Consider the following 26,662-nt stretch of genomic DNA (forward strand, 5'->3'; position numbering starts at 1 on the left):
TTCGTGCCACACCTGCCGAGATCCAAGAGGATTTCATTTATCACAAGATTCCATAGAATCGGCGAGAATACCCCTCCCTTGGGCATTCCTCTGGTCACCAGTGTTCCGACCACTCTATCTCCACTCTTCGCATTAATAATCCTGCCATAGAGCATATTTAAGGTCCACTGGGAGATTATGGGATGAATCCCCTTAAGGTTCAGTGTACCTCAATATCATGTACCCCAATATCTTAGAAGGCCATCATAGTGTACTCCTTCTGTTGCAGAGACGTCTGAACCAGTTGTACCACTTTCTTGAAGGACCGTTTCCACCGACCTGCCTTTGAGATATGCGCGTTGTATCCCACTTAAGATCTCAGGCCTATAATCCTTCGTCGTGCTGAGGATTATTTTTCCCGCCTTGGGGATAAAAACCACCTTAACTTTCCTCTTTGCCCTTGGTATGTAAGACCATGCCAGGCTCGCTCGGAACTTCCGTCCAAGCCAGTACATGGTGACTCCAAAGTACTTTTGCAGCTGTGTCAGGATAATACCGTCAGGTCCGGCCGCCTTCCCTGGGGTCATTCTCTAAAACCGCATATGTAGGTATAGCGATATCATCATCGCCGACCTCTTCCGGGTCGCCTACAAAATACCTCTCCATAAAAAGTTCCATCGTCTCCTGACCATTCTCATTGTAAGTCCCGTCCTTCCTCTTCTGGGAGCTAAACTTGCTAGGATCCATCGAGAGCACTCTGCGCAACTTAAATGTCTCACTATCGCTTTCTAATTCTCCACAGAACTTCGCCCGAAAACTCCTCCTTGTCTCTTTTTGAACTTGCCAAAGGCATCGCGATATACATCCCAGCCCTCTGCTGTGTTCTCCCTTTAGGCCTTATTAAAAAGACTTCTTATATCCCTCATGAGCACCTACAACTCTGATGACCACCATGACTTGCTGGTTTTAAGTGGCGATAGTCGTTCAAGACATGCCTTCAAAAAGACTTCGTTCAGGCAAATGCCCCCTAGAGTTCGCCTGCTTCTGCATCTGTTCCCTGAAATTCTCCCAGTTGGTGCTCCTCGGGTTTCACTATGGTATCCTCCTGCCCATCTCGTGAGTGACCTGAAAACCTATGCTATAGTGATACGAAAAGGAACACTGGTGAAAGACTTTCTAGTGCAAGACTTTCTTCGAGTCACTGTTCGTCACAAGCGTTATATCTATAACTTTTTCCCTGATCTGGTTGTAGAAAGTAGGGGCGTTGCCCCTATTGCATACTACCAGGACCCTGGATAAAATGTAATCAAAAAGTGAGTCAGCACTGTGCTTCCCCATAGACTGTGGTGTGCATTGGCGTCAACCCCAAGCGCAAGGTCATGCCTCTCCTCCTCGCACCAACTGACCTGGGCCCGGACTGTTTCTGTAGGGGGGTTGTTTACATCGTAAAGTAGGTACATGGCCAGGACCAGTAAAGGTTTGCGCGGTCTCCATCGCTAACACGAGAAATCATAGTTAGGTTCATATCTCTACTGGCTACGTTACATCTTCTAATCCTAACTTCTGCTGGAGCGTAGATGAGATTTAGATTTCGTGATCTGAGTCCACGAACCTTGTTACCTCGTTACCACGGTTCTTGAATGAGGGCCACACCAGTTTCATCTCTCCCCATAGCTCTCAGCAGCTCATCCGTGGCTGCCTCTGAGTGGTGCGGTTTAAACTGCAATAACTTCAGGCAGCCCATGCCCCGTAGCTCCCTGGGTGGCATTATCATCATCGGTGGTCGGTGGTCATCATCGGACCATTCTCATCTGGTTTAAGCCGAACTTGATCTCTCCCAGCGAGGACTTCAGAAGGAATCTGAACCAACCTTGATCGCGAAATGCTTACCATTAACTTTATCCTTCGCTCGTCCCTTACAATTGTCAAGTTCTTTGCTAGAAGATGTTTATTCTGGCCTTCAAGCAGCCTAAGTATGGCTTCGTTTTCCAATACGGGAGGGGGAATCTACATTCGCAACGTCGTGGAGGATTTGATCAATCGGGACCAGCTCTATCTTCATACCAGGCCAAAGAGAGTCAAAGCCACCCCTGCAGGTCGAAATAAAATCCAAAGCTTTCTTTTGCCACATCCGATGACCTTGGCACCCTTTTGCCATTTGGCTCCATCGAAAGCCGCAAGGAAATCATCCCTACCTTTTCCGATAGCTTCTGAATGAGCTCAGAGAATCTTCTCTTTGATCAACCATATTTCCGTGCATAGCCGGTCATCAGGATTGCTCCTGTCCATGATAGCCACTTTTAGTTCAGGCGCTGATGACAAATTGGTCAATTTATTGGTCCGTTTGCTTCAGACGTCTGCGCCTCGCCAGACGTCATTTAATTCAGATACATTTGCCGAGAGGACACTTTCCTGAGCACCCTTTCTGGCTCTGGCGGCAGGATCGATGAAAGGCCTTGATTTAACAGTTATTCCCTTATCTGGGCCTGATGCCTTGCGCGATGTGCGTCCATCTGCGATTTCGGTTTTTCTGAAGCGTGTCTGATAATTCTTGTTTTAGTGGTAACGTTGGTGTCTGTTCCGGTATCCTCCGATGTGGCAAAGGACCGCATACATTCCACAACACACACTACAGTTGTATAATAGAATCGTACTTCCTGCGCTGGAACCTATGTTTGCGTATCAAACACTTGTCACGGACCGTCAGAGTGGAGGGCTCTAGACCCTGCATCTTCGTCAGATACTATAACGAGCATTTGTAGCCTTCTTCCAGTTTCTGCTCGTCAGTCTTCTGTACTTTCCGCTTGACCCTTGTGAGGAACGATGAAAGGCCTTGGCTTAACAGTTATCCCCGTATCTGGGCCTGATGTTTTGCGCGGTGTGTTTCCATCTGCTGCATCGGTTTTTCTGTAGCGTGTGTGACAGTTCTCGTTATAGTGGTAGCTTTGGTGTCTGTTCCGGTGTGGTCCGATTAAGCAGAGGACCGCATACTTTCCACGATAGTAGTGTTTATCATAGACTTGTACTTCCTGACGTGGAACCCATGTTTGAGCATCAAACGCTTGTCACGAATCGTGAGAGTGATTGGCTCTAGACCCTCCATCTTCCTCACATACAACCAGCGTTTGTAGCCTTCTTCCCTTTTTTACTCGTCCGACTTCTGTACTTTCCGCTTCTCCCCTTGCGAGTTACCCGCCTCTCCGCCAGGAGTTAAGGTTCCAGCTGCTGTTGGGTCTAAGAAGACCATCTGGACGTCCCCTTCATACGTTTCATAAAGCTGGATCACTCCAACTCCCGAGAATCCATCGCAGGATTCCTCGGGGGGGACAAGTCAACGTTGTCTTGTGGGATCAGTGAAGAGTTCAAGTATGAGGCCTTCTGTGTGCTTGTTTGTTGTATGTAACATGAGTTTGGGACCTGCAGATATTGTGTCCCTGCCGAACCTGCTGGTTCAGGTAGATTCACGGTACTGGACCGTTGACCACCTGCAGAGTTACACTTTGTAAAATTGTCACTCATGTTTGTATATCTGGGGATAACTTTCAGTTCAGGTTGAATCCGAAGCCATTGCATTCACTTAGGAAACCATGGCGCCCTAGGGCAGTATGATTTCCAAGGTGAAAGCTTCAACCCTTAAACCCCCACTTCGCGACAAGGTTGTTACCCCACGCTAAAAATTTTATTAAAATTTTGAATTTTTCGGTCAATATGTCTTTCTTGCCCAAAGAGATTTTCATCATGTTTGACCTAACAAATGAAGGTTTCCATCTTTTCTTTTCGCCAGCAAATGAAGTATGAGATTCTTTGCTCTCTGTATGCATGTGTATTTTGATTTGAGTTTATGGATAGCTGAGTATGTGAAATTTGCTTTATCTCTAAGGGTCGTGTAGTTTTTGTTCTAATCTCCCATTTTGTTGATCTTTAACATGGCGAGACAAATAATTTACCATTTTTACCAAAACCCACACATGCACAAACACAAATAATTTCACTTACAAACACACGCAAAGACCTTTATGATTCCCATATGCGGGAGAGTGTGCTTTGTGTTTGTTCTGGTGTTTTCTTTGGTTATTGGTGTGAGCTTTTTGGTCAACAAAAGACCTTAGGCATTGGCCTTTAGAGGACGATGCGTACGGCAAAGACCTGCTATGTCTCTTTTTCGGTCTTAGCTTAATCAGATAAGATTGACATATTATGGCAGGCAATTTGAAGGAGTGAGTCGACAAGTTTGGCAAGTTTCTTTATCGTCATCACCATTGTCGTTGATTGTTGCAGGTATAGTGCCTATATCTATGAGTAGCATAATCAACCATGATGTTTGTTCGAAGAAGGAGATCCTTATTTATGTGAGTGTTTTACGAGTTTCAAATGCCTAGTGTGACAAAAGACAACTAAATTTTGTAAATTAAAGTTCTAACAAGACAAATGAAGTTGAGTCTGCTTTTGTGTGTGTTGTGTGTGTTTGTGCAACGCGAGTGATGTAAACATACATAAATTACGTCTTGTGTGATAAAAACAATGGTCCTTAGGATAATGTTGAACAAAATTTCTTTGATTTTTTTGAGAAATTCAGAATTTATGTGGACTTTATTGATGTAAGGCTTTTTTCTTCAGGAAGATTCAAGCCAAAACATTCAGAATTCCAGGTTAATAAGTAAAAGTCTGAAATATACAAAACTTCTTTAAATGGTTGATTTCTTAAGAGCTATAGGAAAGTTAAAAGAAAAACTCATAAAATTCAGAAAAATGCATGAAATCCTTATTTGAATCGATAGTACGGTCCATATAATTTCATGTTTGAAGATTATTTCATGCCAATGTTGACCGTGACTGCGCCGCAAATGGTCCATCAGCTCAGTACAATTTTGGCATACTCTTTCGAACATTTCGACCGGTATCTCACGAATAAATGCTTCAATGTTGTCTTCGAATGCGTCAATTGAAGCGGCCTTGTCTGTATAGACATGAGCTTTGACGTAGCCCCACTAGGCAGCCAATTGACCGGTCCTGAACATGAAATAAAATGTTCGCCGAACTCTCCCCTCAATAAGTCCATTGTTATGCGTGCTGTGTGGCATGTGGTACCGTCTTGTTGAAACCGCATGTCATGCAAGTCAAGCTCTTGCATTTTGGGCAAAACAAAAAGTTGGATATCATCCCAGGATAGCGCTCACCATTCACAGTTACGTTACGATTAGCATGAAGAAGTACGGTCCAATGATGCCACCAGCGCATACACCGCACCAAACTTTGACTTTTCTGAATGCATCATTAGCTCTTGCAATGCTTCTGGCTAATCTTCATTCCAAAATCGATAATTCTTCTTATATCCGTACCCATTGAGCAAAAAATGAGCTTCGACCATAAAATGGAAGTAGAGCGTGATGAACTTTCTTAACAAAGCACGCATCTTGATAATAAAATTCAATAATTTGCGAGCGTTGTTGGTTTGTAAAACGATTCATGGTTAAATTATAGACCAAACTGAAGATGTTTAACAGTTAAACAAAGCACAAACGTGCGTGAGCTGTTTAAAACAGTGTTGCCAAAAAAATAATAGCTAAAAATCACCCTTTATTATATAAAAATGAAATTGTTGCGCTTTGTTTGTTGGTTCCGTATACACCCAAAACGGCCGAACCGATTTTCATGAAATTTTCGAAGATCACCCGGTAAAAATCGGGTACTACATTTTTGATATTCGAAAGAGGAGCGTACCCTCCCCTTATCACCATTTTTAAAAACCCCAGACCTTGAAAATGGCTGCAACAATTTAAGCGAAATTTTATATGCCACCCTATGGTACACGAAAAACACGAAATTGGTACAAAATTTCGAGGTCAAGCAACCTGGGGGGGACGACCCACCCGAACGGACATCTTTTCCGATTGGAACAAAATGGGTATCAAATGAAAGGTATTTCAGATTAGAGTAAGACATTGGCATAAACATTTCACCTTAGGGTTGGGGGAGGGTCCCTCACCCCCAAAAACACCACCGAACAAGACAAATTTACCGCTTTAGGCAATAGGGGTGTCAAATGAAAGGTATTAAAAAGTAGAGTACAAATCTAACAACCCCCAAAACCCCTAGCAGGACAGGGACAGTATACGACTTAAATAGAAGGTATTTGGGAGTTAAATAGGAATATGGTATTAACAATTGGGTCCAAGTACCTAGGTAGCCGACCCAAGCCCAAAACCAATCCAAAACTACGGTCAAAAATAAATGTGGACCGATCAGGAAAATATGGGACTCAATTGAAAGTCATTTTCGAATATGATATAAAATTTAAAAACATGTCCAAGTACCCCTAGGGAGGCAACCCCAGCCCAAAACCACTCCAAAAGTACCGCCAAAAATCAAAGTGGTCCGATCGGGACAATGTGGGATTCAAATGGAAGTTTTTCGGGAGGAGAATACGAATATGGTGTCAAAAATTGGTTCCAAATACCTAAGGCGTTGCCACAAGCCCAAAATCGCTCTAAAAGTACCGCCAAAAATCCAAAATAGACCGATCGGGACAATATAGGACTCCAATGAAAGATATTCGGGAGTAGAGTATGAATATGATATTTAAAATTGGGTCCAAGTACCAAGCTCCAAAAGTATCACCAAAAATCAAAGTGGACCAATCGGGACAATAAGGGACTCAAATGATAGGTATACGGGAGTAGAGTATGAATAGGATATTAAAACTTGGATCCAAGTATCTAGGGAGTCGTTCCAAAACTTAAACCGCCCCTAAAAGTACCGCTCAAAATCAAAGTGGACCGATCGGGACAATATGGGACTCAAATGAAAGGTATTCGGGATTAGAGTATGAATAGAATATTAATAATTGCATCCAAGTATCTAGGGAGCCATCCCAATCCCAAAACCGCCCCTAAAATTACCGCACTAAATCAAAGTAGACCGATCGGGACAATATGGGACCTCAAATGAAAGGTTTTCGGGAGGAGAATACGAATATGATGTCAAAAATTTAATCCAAATATCTAGAGAGCAGACCCAAGCCCAAAACCGATTCAAAAGTACCACCCAAAATCAAAGTGGACCAATAGGAACAATATGGGACTCCAATGAAAGTTTTTCGGAAGGAGAATACAAATATGGTGTCAAAATTGTGTCCAAATAACTAGGGCGTTGCCCCAAGCACAAAACCGCATCAAAAGTACCACCCAAAATCAAAAGTGGACCGAAAGGGACAATCTAGCAATCCAATGAAAGGTATCTTGGAGTGGAGTATGAAAATGTTATTTAAAATTGGATCCAAGTACCTAAGGCGTCGCCCCAAGCACAAAACCGCCCAGAAAAGTATCGCTCAAAATCAAAGTGAACCGATTGAGACAATATGGGACTCAAATGAAAGGTATTTGGGAGTAGAGTACGAATATGATTATCGAATATTAAAATTGGTTTCAATTACCAAGGGGGTCGCCCCAAAACCGTCCCAAGTGGGCATATTAAACGATCATGATAATATGGGAGTCAAATACAAGGTATTTGAGAAAAGATTACGAATATGGTTTTTAAAATGAGGTTCAAGTGATAGGAGGTTGAATATCCCTCAAAACAAGTCCCAAAATGTGAATATTTGTCAATCATGGCTATATGGAGTTCAATAAAAGGTATTTGGTAGTAGATAAGCAAATTTTACTGGGGAGATATGTACGGTAGAAAGTAAGAAACTTATTTTTCAAGTGTTGTTATTGAAGGTGGAGCAAAGCTTGCTGGGTATAGCTAGTCTTTTACGAGCATATACAAATCAATTTGAGTTTGTTTGTCCATTCCGTATAGACTCAAAAATGGCTAAACCGATTTTCCTCACAGATGGTACATAATGATCCCATAGTAAAAATAGGGTACTAAACTTTTTGACATCTAAAGGGGGAGGGGGGGGGGGGGGGGGGGGGGCGGAACGTCCTCCTTATCTTAATTTTCAGAAACGCCTGATCTCGGAGATGTGTGGGCCGATTTAAGCGAAAATTTTAGTAACCTAAAACCAAAAATTTGGTATCCAAATTTTGGATGGGGTAACAAGGGGGGCCTCACCACCCCAAAGACCCGCCAAATATATTTATAGACCAATCATGACAATATCGGGCTCAAATGAAAGGTATTTGAGAGTGGCAAACGAATATGATATTCAAATATGGACTCATGTGGTTGGGGGTCCGCCCACCCCCAAAACACCCCTAAATCGGACACACATATTTACCAACCCCTATTTGCAAATGTATTTATATTTAAGCAAAGACATATGAATACAACCTCCTAAAATTTGCCAGCATTAGAATTAATATCAATATTGAAATTTTTTCCAATGTTCTTGCTAGAATTTGAATCCCGACGACAAGCGGTTTAGTATGACATACTAACTAAAGCATCGCGGTGGCCTGCTGTTTAAATATGTCTAGTGTAGACAAATTTCTTACTATCATTTGGTATAGATAGCAATCAGATTGGCAGTATAGCCTTTAAATGGCTTTTGGGGATCTTTACTCATGCCAGAAATTCAAAAGCACCAGGTAGTATCTTTGCTATAGGATCATGAGAATTAAGTTTTGTCAATACGCGGCAGTTGCAAAAACCAGTTCTGATGCGTGGGTCTCATATCTGGAGTTGCATGACAGATCATAAGTCATTAATCAAAGAAGGTAAATCCCACATCTTGGATTGTCTTAAGATTTATATATCGAATTACTGGCACTATGGAACCATAAAGACCTTAAAAGTTTAAAGAAATTCCAAACAAACAACCCATTTTTGGAAAAAAATAATTAGTAAAACTTTTTTTTTAACACAACCCTCCCTATATTAGAACACAAAAGTTTCTTTTTGAAAAGAATCATTGAAAACATCATTAACATTTTTAGCCTACGAGTCACTTCAGGCCCCTTATACCATTTCTCAGTTTCTTTTTGGCAGAAAACGTAATATTTGTATATCTGTGTGTGTAAGTGTGTTAACCATAATCAAATATAAACACTGATAGACACAAACAAAGCTTTAACTAAAACAAAAGGTAAAGAAAAACAAAACCAGAGCAACAAAAAAATAAGTGAAAAGAATAAAGAAAAACATCCAGCAGAGATTACAAAGAGAGTGGAGGCTGGGGGAAATCTTAATCTAATAAAAACATTCATTCGGTTGTTTTTTATTTGTTTTTTGCTCTTGCACACAAATAAACAAAGTCATAAGAACACAGTACACAAACCCATACAAACATACACCAACATATAACTTGGTAATATTTTTATGGAGGAAGATTATTAAGGCCTTCTCGAAGAAGTCCTGCAAAAAAGGATATCTAACAAATCTTATGACATTAAAAAAAATTTTTAAATTTTTTTTCTAAATCAGGCAAAAGTTGAAGCTTCTAGGGGCCGTAGAAGACTAGTCGGTAGATCGGCTTATAAGGTTGCTTTATTAGTTAGGAGACCGTACTTGACATGGTCGTAACAGAACCCTACGCACGAAATATGAATCAAATCTGGTAAATATTGCGTCTTCAAGGGGCTTAAGATCTAAAATCGAGAGATGGACTTATATGGGAACTTTATCAGGTTATTGACCAATTTGGACCGTACTTGACATGGTTTTTGAAAGTCATAACAAAACACACGGTGGCAAGGATGTCTTTGTGTCAAATTGGAGGAAAATTTGGGCGTTTAGAGGCTCAAGCAGTTAAAACAGGAGATCGGTTTATATAGGGGCTATATTCAAATTTGAACTGATTTGGCCAATTTTCAATCTCTAACAACCTTCTATATCAATGGGAAGTATCTGTTCAAAATTTCCGTATGTTTGACGAAACCCGCTGATTTCAACAAACATATGGACGGACGGACAAACATACGGACGGACGGACAAACATGGCCAGATCTACGTAAATTGTCAGAACGATCAAGAATATGCATATATGCTTTATGGGGTCGCAGAACAATATTTTGAGGTGTTCCAAGCGGAATGTAACACCTCCCACCCCTATTCTATGGTGGAAGGTATAACAAATAAGAGCAGCTAAGTTCGGCCAGGATGAACCTTGGGAACCGAACAAGAGTAATTGAGAGACCGGTAAATACGGGAGCTATAAGAGGACTAATTTGGACCGTACTATGCGCAGTTGTTGGAAGTCATAACAGAACACTATATGTGAAATTTTAGTTAAAATAGCGGCTTCCAGGGGCTCAAGAAGTAAAATTGGGAGATCGGTTCATATGGGAACTATAGCAGCCTATAGACCGATTTAGACTGTACTTGACACAATTGTTGAAAATCAAAACAGAACCTCACATGCCAAATTTCAGCGAAATCGGACAAAAATTGGCGTGTGTAAGGGCTGGAGAAGTCAAATCGGGAGATCGGTTTATATGGGAGCGATATCAGGTTATAGACCGATTTGAACCGTACTTGGTATAGTTGTTGAAATCAAAATGGATCACCACATACCAAATTTCAGCCAAATCTGACAAAAATTGCGGCTTTTAAGTGCTCAACAAATCATATCGGTAGATCGGTTTATATGGGAGCTAACTTAGCACAGTTGTTAAAAGTCAAAACGGAACACCACATGCCAAATTTCAGGCAAATCGGACAAAAATTGCGGCTTGTAAAGGCACAAAAAGTCAAATCCGGATATCGGCTTACATGGGAGCAATATGACGTTATAAACCGATTTGAACTTTACTTGACACAGTTGTTGAAAGTCTTAACGAAGTACTACGTGCAAAATTTCAGATAAATCAGAGAAAAATTTCGGCTTCCAGGGGGTCAAGAAATCAAATCGGGAGATCGGTTTATATGGGAGCTATATCTAAATCTGAACCGATACAGCGGCTAGCTTTACGCATTCGACCTCTATTCTGATTCCGACGGTCGGACGGACGCGTGAACATGCCAAGATCGACTCGAACGACGAGACGATCTACAATATATTTGGTTGCCCAATAAGTAATTGCGGATTTTTTAAAAGAAAGTAAATTCATTTTTAATAAAACTTAGAATGAACTTTAATCAAATATACGTTTTTTACACTTTTTTCTAAAGCAAGCTAAAAGTAACAGCTGATAACTGACAGAAGAGAGAATACAATTACAGAGTCACAAGCTGTGAAAAAATTTGTAAACGCCGACTATATGAAAAATCCGCAATTACTTTTTGGGCAACTCAATATATACTTTATGGGCCTTAGACTAATATTTCGAGGTGTTACAAACGGAATGATTAGATTAGTATACCCGAATCCTGTGGTGGTAGATATAACAAGTAAAAGCGTGCTATGTTCGGCCGGGCCGAATCTTATATACCCTCCACCATGGATCGCATTTGTCTAGTTCTTTTCCTGGTATCTCTTTTTAGGTAAACATATGATAAAAGGAACAAGAAGAAAAATAGAGAGATAGGGTAGGGTAGATATATGGGAACCGGGGTTTTAGATCGATTCAAGATCGGTTTATATGGCAGCTATATCAGGTTATAGACCGATTTAGATCATACTTGGCACAGTTATTGGAAGTCATAACAAAACATCTCATGCAAAATCGGGCTCTCTAGTGACTCAAGAAGTCAAGATCCAAGATCGGCTTATATGACAGCTATATCCAAACATGGACCGATATGGCCCAACCGACCTTCAAGAAGTATTCGTGCAAAATTTCAAGCGGCTAGCTTTATTCTAGCGTAAGCGTTCATTCGGCAGACAGACGGACGGACGGACGAACAGGCGGTCGGATCGACTTAAAATTTCATGACGATCAAGAATATATACTGTATGGGGTCTCAGAGGAATATTTCGAGGAGTTACAAACAAAATGACGAAATTAGGAGGGTATAAAAACGGGGCCCCCCTAACGTGACGACCCACGCAAACGAAGAAAGGACAATAGTTTGCGTATCTACACCTGGAATGTCCTGACTCTTTATACAACAGCTGCGGTATACGCGCTGGCGGCAGACTTGTTGGATATTATAACAAAACACGTCGTGCAAAATTTCTTTCTAATCGGATAAGAATTGCGCCCTCTAGAGGCTCAATAAGTCAAGACCCAAGATCGGTTTATATGACAGCTATATCAAAACATGGACCAATATGGCCCATTTACAATACCAACCGTCCTACACTAATAAGAGGTATTTGTGTAAAATTTCAAGCGGCAAGCTTTACTCCTTCGAAAGTTAGCGTGCTTTCGACAGACAGACGGACGGACGGACGGACAGACGGACGGACATGGCTAGATCGACATAAAATGTCGCGACGATCAAGAATGTATATACTTTATGGGGTCTCAGACGAATATTTCGAGTAGTTACAAACAGAATGACGAAATTAGTATACCCCCCATCCTATGGTGGAGGGTATAAAAACAGCACTGCGTCTTCTATGCGTTATTGCTACTCTCTTCATTCTACCCCATTCAGAAGGGGCCAACAAATCCTTGGAAAGCGTCTCATCCATAATGCGCCTCCTGTCCACAATTTTTTGAGGACTGGGCCTATGGTCTGAATGAATATGAATGACACAGACTACTGTCATCGGCAAATGAGTAGACTGGATTCGAAGTATGAAAATAAGAAAAAAGAAAGGAAAAAGGACAGAGCCTTGTGGCACACCTGCGGTCAATGTATACTCATCTGTTGAGAACCTATCTACAACAACTCGTATAGTGCGATCTCTTAGAAAGCTCGATATAAATCGAACAAAGTTACTACCGACACCAAAAGCGACAAGCATTGATAAAAGTTTACAGTGCCAGACCCTATCAAATGCCTTGGAGAGATCCAAAGCCACGACCTTACTTTCACCAAAATGGTGAATAGAGCGACTCCATCATTCCGACCAAAAATCGCATTAGGTCTCCCGTAGAGCAATTTCTGCGGAACCCATACTGTTTGTCGCTAAGAAGGCCATTGGATTCTAAGTATCTGACAAGATGATAGTTAACCATACTCTCCATAACCTTGGAGAGAACAGAGCATATCGAAATTGTCCGGTAATTCATTGGGTTGTTCGCCCCACCTTTCTTGGGGGGGGGGCTGAACGTTCGCAACCTTCCAACGCGCTGGGAAAACACCCGCTAGGCAAGCAAGGTTGAAAAGGTTGCGTAGTGGACGAACTAGCGTCAAAGAACACTTAGAAAGGACAAGTGTTTATATACAGTCCGGGCACGGAGATTTATTAACGTCGAGATCTGCAAGGACCATTTTCACTCCACTTGTTCGAAAGAATATCTGAGGCATCGAACTAGGTACACCATCATTCACGGGGAGTGATTGATTGCTAAACGGCAAGGAAGAAATTCCTGCAAACATTTCAGCCAGTAGATTAGCCTTATCAACCGGGTCAGTGAATACCTAATCATCCTAAACAAGAGTAGGGTTTTTACGAATGACCAAAAGCTCCTGCTTCCTCTCGGAGAAGCAATAACTTTGGCACGAAGACTCTGTTCGTAAAGAAACTTTTCATGTCTAAGTACTCTGGCACACGAAGTTCTTGCCTTTTTGCACAGCATTTTGGTATTGACTGATGGAACTGATGGAACCATGAACATATCATTAAGGAAGAGGGGCAAGCGTCTCACATATCAGAGAGTACTGTCAGATTCAAGTTTAAACTATGATAAAGGTCCTCATTTTTATAGCCGAGTCCGAATGGCGTGCCGCAGTATAAAACATCTTCGGGCAGAAGTTTTTACATGGCATATGACCGCTGAAATTTGTTTATTTTATTCTCGACAGGATTCAGTGGTCCACCAAGGCCGCCGTTAGACTTACAAAGATTTCACTCTTAAAAAGGCCTCACATTGTGGCTTATAAGCCTTCGATTTGTAAGCTGTTTTCTTACATCCATTCCAGTTTTTTTGTTTTCTACATAGGTATAGGTGTATTGCTTGCTGAGAATACAAATGTTTTCTCAAAGATAGACCATTTTTTTTTTCCCTGAACCGCTTTAAATGAAAATACATACGCAATGTAAATGATATCCTTGCTGATAATACATTTAAACGTAAGCCAATGTTTATCTTTAATTGTAAATAAGTACAAGTGGGAAGATATGTGTGTGAGTGTGTGTGTGTGTGTGTGTGGGTGGAAAACGAAAATACATTTAAATAATGATAACTAAATGCAAAAATCTCTTTAGACACTTCTTGCTATGCGAAAGTTTTTTTTTTGTTGAATACACTGGGTATTCTATTATGGCAACCAATTGCTGAGATACTTCTGACAACGTTGAGATAACTTAGCAATGAGCTAAGGAGCTATGGTGATTAGGCGTCAGTGGAGCCACAGTTGTTTTTTAAATTTTTTGTTTTTTTGTTAAGTTTAATATTTTTAGATTTTTAAGGATTTGTACTTGAAAACATTTTTTTTTTTGATTGGCTGCAATCGCTTGCTATATCCATATTCGTTACTTGGTAAGGGTGGCTTCAAAAAACGCCACTATGGTCAATGACCATATAACTGCCTACAATGATTTCAAAAATTTCCCTAAATGTCAAAATGAAAATATTAAATGATAAAAAACAAGTAAAAGCGTGCTAAGTTCGGCCAGGCCGAATCTTATATACCCTCCACCATCGATCGCATTTGTCGAGTTCTTTTTGCGGCATCTCTTCTTAGGCAAAAAAGGATATAAGAAAAGAGTTGCTCTGCTATTAAAACGATATGAAGATATGGTCCGGTTCGGACCACAATTAAATTATATGTTGGAGACCTGCGAATTCAAATAAGACTTGCGCCCTTTGGGGGCTCAGGAAGTAAAATAGAGAGAACGATTTATATGGGATCTGTATCGGGCTATAGACCGATTCAGACCATAATAAACACGTTTGTTGATGGTCGTGAGAGGATCCGTCGTACAAAATTTCAGGCATATCGGATAATAATTGCGACCTCTAGGGGTCAAGAAGTCAAGATCCCAGATCGGTTTATATGGCAGCTATATCAGGTTATGAACCGATTTGAACCTTATTTGACACAGTTGTTGAAAGTAAAAATAAAATACGTCATGCAAAATTTCAGCCAAATCGGATAGGAATTGCGCCCTCTAGAAGCTCAAGAAGTCAAATCCCCAGATCTGTTTATATGACAGCTATACCAGGTTATGGACCGATTTCAACCATACTTGGCACAGTTGTTGGATATCATAACAAAATACTTCGTGCAAAAATTCATTCAAATCGGATAAGAATTGTGCCCTCTAGAGGCTCAAGAAGTCAAGACCCCAGATCGGTTTATATGGCAGCTATATCAGGTTATGGACCGATTTAAAGCATACTTGGCACAGTTGTTGGATATCATAACAAAACACGTCGTGCAAAATTTCATTCCAATCGGATAAGAATTGCGCACGCTAGAGGCTCAAGAAGTCAAGACCCAAGATCGGTTTATATGGCAGCTATATCAGGTTATGGTCCGATTTGAACTATACTTGGCACAGTTATTGGATATCATAGCAAAACACGTAGTGCAAAATTTCATTCTAATCGGATAAGAATTGCGCACTCTAGAGGCTCAAGAAATCAAGACCCAAGATCGGTTTATATGGCAGCTATATCAAAACATGGACCGATATGGCCCATTTACAATACCAACTGACCTACACCAATAAGAAGTATTTGTGCAAAATTTCAAGCGGCTAGCTTTACTCCTTCGGAAGTTAGCGTGCTTTCGACAGACAGACGGACGGACGGACGGACAGACGGACGGACATGGCTAGATCGACATAAAATTTCACGACGATCAAGAATATATATACTTTATAGGGTCTCAGACGAATATTTCGAGTAGTAACAAACAGAATGACGAAATTAGTATACCCCCCATCTTATGGTGGAGGGTATAAAAATTATCGAATCACCTTAAATGTAAAATTTTGCCTAATCTTAAGTATGACCTAGTGGTCATACATTTTCGCCTTAAATTTTGAATATTGGGTTGCCCAAAAAGTAATTGCGGATTTTTTAAAAGAAAGTAAATGCATTTTTAATAAAACTTAGAATGAACTTTAATCAAATATACTTTTTTTATACTTTTTTTCTAAAGCAAGATAAAAGTAACAGCTGATAACTGACAGAAGAAAGAATGCAATCACAGAGTCACAAGCTGTGAAAAAATTTGTCAACGCCGACTATACGAAAAATCCGCAATTACTTTTTGGGCAACACATAGTTATCTCTAAATATCAACCACTAGGCTAGACATTCTGATTGGTTACAAAATTTCAACCATTCCCCATACCATGCCGTTAAACTATTAACGACGAATGGGTAGAAAAATATACAAGAAATTGTAGCTCGAGCTAGAAAGTGGTAAGCTAATGAATTTTGGATTTTTGTTAAAAAAAATTTTCCGTCATATAAGGACATGTATCGGGGGAAAATTGGCATCCTGCAGGAGTATCGGAGGCGGCTGTGTAGTCCAAAAAAGAGATGGTAGGTGTTGATTTGTCCCTCTCGGGTCTTTTCCAGGATTTGGAGCAGTGTTAATATCTGGTCCAGGGTAGATTTACCAGGTCTAAAGCCGCATTGATTGGGCCCAATTATCTCATTGACTTTAGGTTTTAATCTTGGCGTCACACAGTATGCTCGAGAGTATCTTGTATGCAATGGGGAGTAGACTTATTCCTCTGTAGTTGGCACATTCCGTCTTGTCTCCTTTCTTGTTTACGGGACATAGTATGCTGAGGTTCCAATCATCGGGTATGCGTTCTTTTAGTCAGATTGAGCAAATAAGCTGATGCATACCCCTTATCAGCGTGTCGCATCCGGTCTTAAATAGTTCAGCGGGTAACCCTTCGGCTCCTGCTGCCTTGTTGTTCTTTAGTCGGCTCACTGCTACTTGGACCTCATTCTGACTAGGAGGTAAAGTTTTTATACCATCATCAGGGATTGGTTCTGCGGTATCCTCTTCGCCGCCAATGTCGGACATTAGCAGTTGGGTAAAATGTTTTTTCCATATCATCAGCATGTTATCTGTGTCAGTTACCAGATTTCTTTCTTTGTCTCTGCAGGAGGATGTGCCTGCATCAAAGCCATCGGTTTGATGTTTAATTTTTTGGTAGAATTTCCGGACTTCATTCTGACTCCTATACATCTCTATTCGCTCACACTCACGTGTTTCCATTTCCTTTTTCTTTCTGCGGAATAGACGTTTCTCCTCTCTCTCTTCTCCCCATACCTCTCCTTCATCTGGCGCTTTGCTACTGATTGCAGGGTTGCTCTATATGCCGCATTCTTGGCTTCAGTAGCATCTCGACACTCTTGGTCGTACCATGGGTTTCTTGGAGGAGGCTTCCGGTACCCAAGTACGGATTTAGAGACATTTTCCATGGAGTGGGCAACAGTTTGCCACTGCTCCATTATATCATAGGAACAAAGAGTGCTTTCATCAAGCAGTTGGGTCAGTCGAGTGGGCGCTGCCATTTGTTTTCTTAGCAGCTTTTCAATGTCCAGCTTCCGTGCAGTGTCAGATTGTACTTTCCTAGCCAAATTGGTGCGAATCTTTGTTGGTAATGATCCGAATCTTTATTCACCTCACGGATCGATCGTACATTTCCAAGATCCGACTCTCACCTCCAACCGCCCCTAACCTGGGAACAGACGCTGATGTTGGCCATTGGTTATTTGAAGGTGCCAATAACACGCCTTGGCATCTCGAGTATCATTGGCACTCAGTATTTAATTAAGAGCCAGTGCCACCTGACTCCTCACTGAGACTCTCCTCTCGAAAATCGCTGATTGCCCGCGGCCACATTTGCAGCTATTCCGCATAAAAACTGAGCTTTCCACCATCCGCAACCTGTGAACGCACCCGGTAGCTTTCAGCTAAGCTTCCCGTGATCACGAAGGACACCACGCAAGTCGGAGCTCAAAGTTCCAGCCCGTGTGGTGCTCATAGTTATCCCCTGTCGGCCTGGGCTTGAAAGAGCTCAAGATGTTAAATCGGTACATCGGTTTATATGGGAGCTATGTCAGTTTATAGACCGATATTGTGTCCCATTGTGTATCCCATGACATAAATATAACGGAGAAAGTGGCAAAAGGCAAGCCACAGGAGGGCATTTTAACGACACTCCTATGGGTGACCAGTATAAATGAACTATTACGGATGCTGACTGAAGAGGGATTTGAGCCAGTCTGCTACGCAGACGATGTTATAATACTTCTAAGGGGTAAGGATCCGTACGAGCCGGGCTGGTCTGGGCTAGACAATTTTGATATTTGACAAGGTCAAATACTTAGGTGTGATCTTGGACAGGAATTGGAAGTGTCACATTCAGGAGAGTTCGGAGAAGGCTCATAAATGCTGAGCACTATATAGACGGGCCGTAGGCTCGAAATGGGCTCTGAATCCGAGGATAGTCCACTGGCTCTACAGGAGCGTGATTAGTTTGGTGGACTGCTATGGAGAAACGGTGCAACATAAGGACCATACAACAGGTTCAGAGAACATGTTGTCTTGGCATAGGCGGAGCGATGAGGAGCACGCCCACTAGGGCACTGGAAACTATACTTGATAACCGACTCATTGACATACAGATTATGTGTGAGGCAGCCACTGCGGCTATGAGACTTTAGGCGATGAAAGAATGGATTGAGGATGGGTACAGCTCCTACCATCGCGGTATAATCGAGCCGACGATAGGAAACCTAGAAGGAAGGGAAGAGGTTTCCGATCGGATGCCTGAGATGAACCTTGAAGTCGAGTGCGAGACACTGCTGCTATCAGCACAGTCTTGGATTGACGGAACCTTAGTATTGCCATCTGGAAGAACATGTTACACGGATGGATCAATGCTAGAGGACAGAGTGGGCCTGTTGGTCTACATTGAGAACCCAGAGACTGAGATCTGTTTAATTCTGCCAGACCATAATACGGTCCCGCAGGCAGAGATCCGGGCGATCAGGGAATGCGTGAGATGGTGTGGTGCTTACGCGAACACGTCGAGTGTGAACATCTTTACCAACAGTAAAATTGCCATAAGGGCAATAACAACCAGAACGGTAAGGTCACGAACAGTCTTGCATTGTAAGAAGGAGATTAACGCCTTCTTTGAGAATGGCAAAATCCGCATGGTTTGGGTGCCAGACCATACAGAGCAAGGGGGAATGAAAGGGCAGACGATTTGGCGGTGAAAGCCGGAGAACTGCCGTCACTACACTTGGTAAACACAAAGCCTTTCCAGTCGAAGCATTCCGATTTAAAGGCGTGGGCGATGAATGCGCATGCAACACTGTGGAACAACGAAACGGTCAGTAGGACGGTGAAAATCGTATGGGGGGATCCAGACTGTGTGAAGACGAGGCTATTACTGAAAGGAAGCAAGAGAAAGTCAGTATAGCTACTGGTATCATGAAGGGACTCATAGGACTACGAACTTACTTATATTGGGTTGCCCAAAAAGTAATTGCGGATTTTTTAAAAGAAAGTAAATGCATTTTTAATAAAACTTAGAATAAACTTAAATCAAATATACTTTTTTTACACTTTTTTTTTCTAAAGCAAGCTAAAAGTAACAGCTGATAACTGACAGAAGAAAGAATGCAATTACAAAGTCACAAGCTGTGAAAAAATTTGTCAACGCCGACTATATGAAAAATCCGCAATTACTTTTTGGGCAACCCATATAAAATCGGTGCGGCAAGTTATAGCATGTATAGAGCATGCGGGGTAGATTCATTGCCATTGCCCGGTTTTCGCGTCTAACAGATACCGGCACTTAGGAGAGGACACTATACCAGACATGAACCAACTTAAGGGAGTGGCATGAAAAATAATTAAGGATTTTGTAAGTAGCACGGAACTCTTAACTTAGATTTTCTTTTTCGAGGTTACTTTTTTGTATTTAGAGCTCACAACAAGCCGATAAATGGCTTAGGTGTATGTCCATAGTGGCATGGGGCGGATTAATATCTGCTCCCCCTTTTCAACGTAACGTAACCTAATCTAACCTAGACCGATATGGACCGTACTTGGCACAGTTATTGAAAGTCATAACAGAACACCGCATGCTCAATTTCAGCCAAATTGGACAAAAAATGCAGTTTCCTGGGGCTCAAGAAGTCGAATCGGGAGATAGGTTTATATGGGAGCTTTATCAGGTTATAGACTGATTCGGACCATACTTGGCACAGTTGTTGAAAAGTAACAACAGAACACCGCATGCAAAATGTCAGCCAAATCCGACAAAAACACGGTTTGTAAGGGCTCAGGAAGTCAAATTGGCAGATCTGTTTATATGGAAGCTATATCAAGTTATAAACCGATTTAGACCATACTTGTGACAGTTGTTGAAAGTCATAACAGAACACTACATGCAAAATTTAAGCTAAATTGGACAAAAATTGCGGCTTCCAGTGGCTCAAGTAGTCAAATCGGGAGATTGGTTTTTATGGGAGCTTTATCAGATTACAAACCATTTCGGACCGTACTTGCCACAGTTGTTGGAAGTCATAACAGAACACTATCTGCAAAATTTTAGCCAAATCGGGCAAAAATTGCTGCTTTCAGGGGCTAAAGAAGTCAAATCCAGAAATCGGTTTATATGGGAGCTATATCCAAATCTTAACCGATATGGCCCATTTGCAATCCCCAACAACCTACATTGATATAAAGTATCAGTGCAAAATATCAAGCGCCTAACTGGGGTATCCGCTTGAAAATTTTCACAAATACTTCTTATTGGTGTAGGTCGGTTGGGATTGTCGGTCCATGTTCTTGAGCCTCTAGAGGGCACAATTCTCTGTGCGAAGTATGGTTCAAATCGGTCCATAACCTGATACAGCAACCATATAAACCGATATTGGCTCTTGACTTCTTGAGCGGAATTCTTATCCGATTTGAATGAAATTTTGCACATAGTGTTTTGATATCACTTCCAACAACTGTGCGAAGTATGCTCCAAATTGGTCCATAACATGATATAGCTGCCATATAAACCGATCTTGGGTCTTGACTTTTTGAGCTTTTAGAAGGCGCTATTCCTATCCGATTTGGCTGTAATTTTGCACGTGGTATTTTGGTATCACTTTGAACATTTATGCGAAGTATGGTTCAAATCGGTCCATACCCTGATATAGCTGCCATATAAACCGATCTGGGATCTTGAGATCGGTTCATCTCCCCTATAAACCGATTTTATTTCTTGAGCCCCGAATCGGACTATAACTTGTTATAGCTCCTCCTCCGTCCATATTCATTATTCTTTGTTTGCCTGAAAGGAGATACTGCACAAAAAACTCGACGGATGCGATCCATGGTGGAGGGTATATAAGATTCTGCCCGGCCGAACTTAGCACGCTCTTACTTGTTCTTTCTATCCGCCTGTCTTACTATCTGTCTGTGTGTCTTTGTATCAATCTGTCAGTCTTTCTATTTGTCTGTCCTTCAGTATATCTTTCTATCTGTCTATGTTTCATTCTTTCTATCAGTCTGTCTGTATACCCGTTTGTCTTTCTATCTGCCAGTCTTACAATCTATCTGTCTGTCCTTCTATTTCTCTGTCTTTCCATCTGTCTGACGTTCTATTTGCCTTTAAACCCATCTGTTTATCTGTCTCTGTGTTACCATCTCCCTGTCTTTCTTTTTCTCCCTTTACTTGTCATTCGCATACTTAAAGTCCATTGAAGTGTAGTGAAATCAGCGACAATAATCAATTTGAAACCAATTTTCCGCATTTCTCCCTTTCGTCATTGGACATGTCCCGTAATATTCATTGCAATTGAAGATTTCTTATAACCAGGCAAGATTATTAACTTCCCTCTCCCTGATTTGCTGGCCACCTTTAATAACTATGCCCATGTAAGCCCTTTAAAGAAGGATGTAACCAAGTATTGATTTGAAAATTACTTTTCTTAGCCATAAAGTCATTATCCCCAACATTACTACATTACAAAGCCAGAAAAACAGAAATAGAGAAGATTGAAAAAAAAGCAAACCAGGAAAAAATACAAGAAAATCCTGCTTAAAAAATAAGTCACGTTTTCAATTGTAGCAAAAATAGGGAAGGCGGAAAGGCGGTCAGCAAAAAGGCAACTTGCAGGCTGGCCTCTGGCCAAGAAGAAAGAAACCCATCATAGGGCAGGCAGCCTTTAGGCACAGATGCCTATGCCAAAGTGGAAAATTATAGAAAAATCCAAATAGGAAAAATGAAACAGATGATCATGGCAAACTATTATCATAGTGAAGAAGTTGTTGCATAGAGTGTTGCAAAAGAAGAAGAAAGTCTGGCGGCTGGTATTTTACACGTTTTTACGCCATAATGATTTGGCCATCAAAGGCATTTGTCTAGCAAACACAACAACAACAAAAATGCCAGAGAAAGTAGTCTCGGCCAAAGGAACAATGCAAAAGCGTACAAATACGGAAACGGAAATGTAAAAGGGGTTTTCATGGTCACCAGTGTTATGGTGTTGCCGACACCATGGACAAATCTTTGTATTAATGGCAAAGGGTTTCCTCTATGCGGCCTTTTTCCAGAAAATTTTCCACTTTTGCCATTTTATATTTTATTTGATTTGAGTTTTTTTCAGCTCTTTTCAATTTCTCCAGACTCCTCGTCATTTTTTGCCTTTTTGGTTTAACGCAATGTCCTGGTGACTTGTTGTTTCCTGGTTGTTTAATTCAAAGCAACGCTTTGGTTGTTGTCTGTGCAAAAAGTCTGTTATATGTCATATTTGTCTGGAATTTTTCTATACGCCATATGGGGGTTTTTAAAAAGACTAAAATTTAAGATTTTGCTTAAAGAAATGGGTTTTGTGGAAAAGTTGCATGCGAAAATGACTAATTTTCCATTAAATATTTGTCAAAAATTCTGTTTTTGTAGAATATTTAGTCGACAATGAGCTGGGCTAGTTTAGGCTGGATGGGGTATACTTCCAAAATCTGGATAGGTGGGTCGAAGTCCTGAAGACTAGCAGCTGTAGTCAAAGAATTTAACCATAGGTGAAATGAGTTTCGAAATAGAGCAGTCTCGAATTCGAATCGGATTCCAACTCTGGTTTTATTCTCAGAATCCGCATCCTGGTCGTGACATCAATTTGATATCCACAAAGGCCCTCGTATGGCCTCTTTAATATCCCCTGATCTTTTATTTCCTTCACCCGCCGATATGATTCTCTTCAACTTTCAGACAATCGTTCAAAGCACCTCAGACTAAGCTTGACTTTACTTATTCCCCTTCTGTCCCACAACATTTTCATACCCTCCACCATTGTATGGGGGTATACTAATATCGTTATTCTGTTTGTAACACCTCGAAATATACGTCTAAGATCCCATAAAGTGTACATATTCTTGATCGTCATGTCATTTTAAGTCGATCTAGCCATGTCCGTCCGTCCGTCTGGCTGTCCATCCGTCCGTCTGTCAGTCCATCCGTCCGTCCGTCCATCCGTCCGTCTGTCCGTCCATCCGTCCGTTTGTCCGTCCGTCCGTCCGTCTGTCCGTCCATCCGTCCGTCCATCCGTCCGTCTGTCCGTCCGTCTGTCCGTCCATCTGTCCGTCCGTCAGTCCGTCCATCCGTCTGTCAGTCCGTCTGTCCATCCATCCGTCTGTCTGTCAGTCCATCCGTCCGTCTGTCCGTCCGTCCGTCCGTCTGTCCGTCCGTCCGTCCGTCTGTCCGTCCGTCCGTCCGTCCGTCTGTCCGTCCATCCATCCGTCTGTCCGTCCATCCGTCCGTCTGTCCGCCCATCCGTCCGTCTGTCCGTCCATCCGTCCGTCTGTCCGTCCGTCTGTCCGTCCATCCGTCCGTCTGTCTGTCGAAAGCACGCTATCTTTCAAAGAAGTAAAGCTAGGCGCTTGAAATTTTGCACAAATACGGTTGGGATTGTAAATTGGCCAAATCGGTCCATGTTTTGATATAGCTGCCATATAAACCGATCTAGGGTCTTGACTTCTTGAGCCTCTAGAGGGCGCAATTCTCATCCGATTTAGCTGAAATTTTGAATGTTGTGTTTTGGTATCACTTCCAACTACTGTGCTGAGTATGGTTTGAATCGGTTCATATTCTGATATATCTGCCATAAAAACCGATCTGGGGATCGGTGACTTCTTCAGCTTTTAGGGGGCGCAATTCTTATCCGATTTGGCTGTAATTTTGAACGTCGCTTTTTGGTATCACTTCCAACAACTGTGCTAAGTATGATTTAAATCGGATAATAACCTGGTATAGCTGCCTTATAAACCGATTTGGGATCTTGACATCTTGAAACTCTAGAGGGCGTTATTCTATTTTGTCATAAAGCCGGACATTCTCCCACAGCTTCTTTGTTTGTTCACAGGCTGCTTCTCACGCTAATTTACGTTACGTATCGCGGAGTTTAGCAAGTTCGCTATGACGCTGAATGCCTAGGTTCGAATCCTGGCGAGAACGTTAGAACAATTTTTCAGCGGTGGTTATCCCCTCCTAATGCTTGCGACATTTGTGAGATACCATGCCAAAGAGGTGTCGCACTGCGGCAAGCCGTTCGGACACGGCTAAAAAAAAGAGGTGCCTTGTCATTGAGCTCAAATGTGAATCGGACAGTACCCCTGTTCTTTAGTGGAATGTTCATAGGAAAATTCGCATTTGCATTGCGCGTCACATAGTTGAGGAGACCACACTGGCGCTGCAAAACTTACCACGGATCGGCCAATTTCTTTGTAGGTCGTCAACAAGATTTCTTTTCCAGCACCCCAAGTGCTGCAGGCAATATTTCTGATCTTATAGCAAATTGCTATGGCATGTGAGAAGGATGTGTAAGAACTATCAAATATGACACCAAGTATTTTGGGACACTTGATGGTCACAATCGTTACTCCATTGACTATGGCATTGAGATTCTTTCTCACCTGATGCGTGTATGTGGCTCAAGATTTGGTGGCAGATATCTTCAAACCTCTTGAGGCAAAATTAGTGGCAAGTTCGTTGAGGCAGACGTTTAACCTATAGCAGATGCTATTAATGATGAGGCCCGATGCCATGATCGTGCAATCGTCTGCATATGATATGGTCTCCATAGAAGATAGGAGGTTAAGCAATGACGGAAATATCGCCTTGGGGAACTATCTGCTCCATTCTGCGGGTTTTCGATTTCTTATCCCTAAGTTCCTTAAACAAACTGGCGACCATACAGATAATTTTCATCAGGAGGACAGGCCTATAACATGGCCTGGGCTGATTAAAGCCTCGCCAAATGTGTGCGGTGATGGCATGCAAAGCAGTGGTTGTGCTATGCAGTCTTCGAAATCCATGCTAATCCTCTTTGAACGAGACTTTTCCGAGTCTCGTTGGGGAATATCGTATTGAGCCCCAAAAAATCAGGATATAGGGTACTATAAGAGTGTTCACATATAAACTGAGGACCATTGTAAGGTACTCGATTCCAGGTAGATGCAGGTGCTTCACCATCTGTGTAGAGATTTCGTCAGGGCCCAACGCCTTCGATGACTTGGCGCCATAGATAACATTCGTAGCTTCGTCCACCATAAATTGCGATAGCTGCTTATCGGCTCGGAGACCACAGATACTACGAATGGCTCTCCTCCTAGCCCTGTTATTCTCGAAATACACAAAAATTTACATTTTAATAACCTGGCACATCTCTCCATGTTAGTTATAAATACATCGCCAAAAGAGTCTTAGGTCTTGCTATACCTTCTTCCTGGGTTCGAGAGGGACATAGCAGTAGACCACAGCTGGCCTAAACCGGTAAACGCTCGTCTGAGAGTACCACTGCCTGCGAAGGGGAAATCGGGCCACACTTGGGGCATTGGATCGGCTGGTATAAAACGAGCGGCTGCTGCTTTAATAATGTCTCGGAATTTCCTCTAAAGCTCAATGAAGCGGCAACTCGTGAAGACGAACCGATCTGAAGACGAACCAATCCGCCTTCTTCTGATCGAAAAACGTCCGACACTCAGAGGTAACAGATAGTCGGCCGATGGGGAGTATTATAGGGAGGTGGTTTGAGCCCAAAAAAATTACGACTTGCTAGGATACATCACTCAGGAGTTCAAAGGATGCAATGGAAATATCTGAAATGTCTGATGCACTTTTCCTAAGAAAAGAGTAGTTTTAAGTATATACAGTACTTGCTCCCTAAAGAAAGGGTGGTTATATTACCCTTTCCCTAAGTAAAGGGTGGTTTTAGTACCCTTTCCCTAAGGAAAGGAGACGGGTGGTTTTATTACTCTTTTTCAATGAAAAAGGGTGGTTTTAATACTGAGGAAAGAGAGGATTCCGTATCCTTTCCCTAAGAAAAGTGTAGTTTTAGTACCATTTCCCTTAGGAAAGGCTGACTTTGCTACCCTTTCCCTTTGAAGAGGGTGGTTTCAGTAACCTTTCCCAAAGGAAAGGGTGGTTTTAGTTCCCATTCCTTATGGTAAGGGTAGTTTTAGTGCCCTTTCCCTTGAAAAAGTGTGGTTTTAGTACCCTTTCCCTAAGGAAATGGTAGTTTTAGTACCCTTTTCCTGAGGAAAGGGTGGTTTTAGTACCCTTTTCCTTAGGAAAGGGTGGTTTTGGTACCCTTTTCCTTAGGTTTTGGTACTCTTTCCCTAATGGAAAAGGGCGGTTTAAATACCCTTTTCCGAAGGAAAGGGTGGTTTTAGTACCATTTCACTAAGGAAAGGGTGCATTCGGTATCCTTTCCCTAAGAAAAGTGTACTTTTAGTACCCTTTCAGTAAGGAAAGGGTGGT

The 26,662-nt window shown here is 41.8% G+C and overlaps 1 protein-coding gene across 1 annotated transcript in view; it reads left to right on the forward strand.

The window, feature by feature from the left end:
* Positions 1–4,021: 4,021 nt before the first annotated feature.
* Positions 4,022–26,662, forward strand: part of LOC106086417 (lipase 3) — a 103,011-nt gene continuing 80,370 nt past the window's right edge. The window contains exon 1 of the mRNA XM_013251097.2: positions 4,022–4,031. The gene's annotated coding sequence lies outside the window, so the exon portion shown is untranslated. The remainder of the gene's footprint in view (positions 4,032–26,662) is intronic.

Source organism: Stomoxys calcitrans, chromosome 3, assembly GCF_963082655.1.
Source record: "Stomoxys calcitrans chromosome 3, idStoCalc2.1, whole genome shotgun sequence".
NCBI lineage: Eukaryota > Metazoa > Arthropoda > Insecta > Diptera > Muscidae > Stomoxys > Stomoxys calcitrans.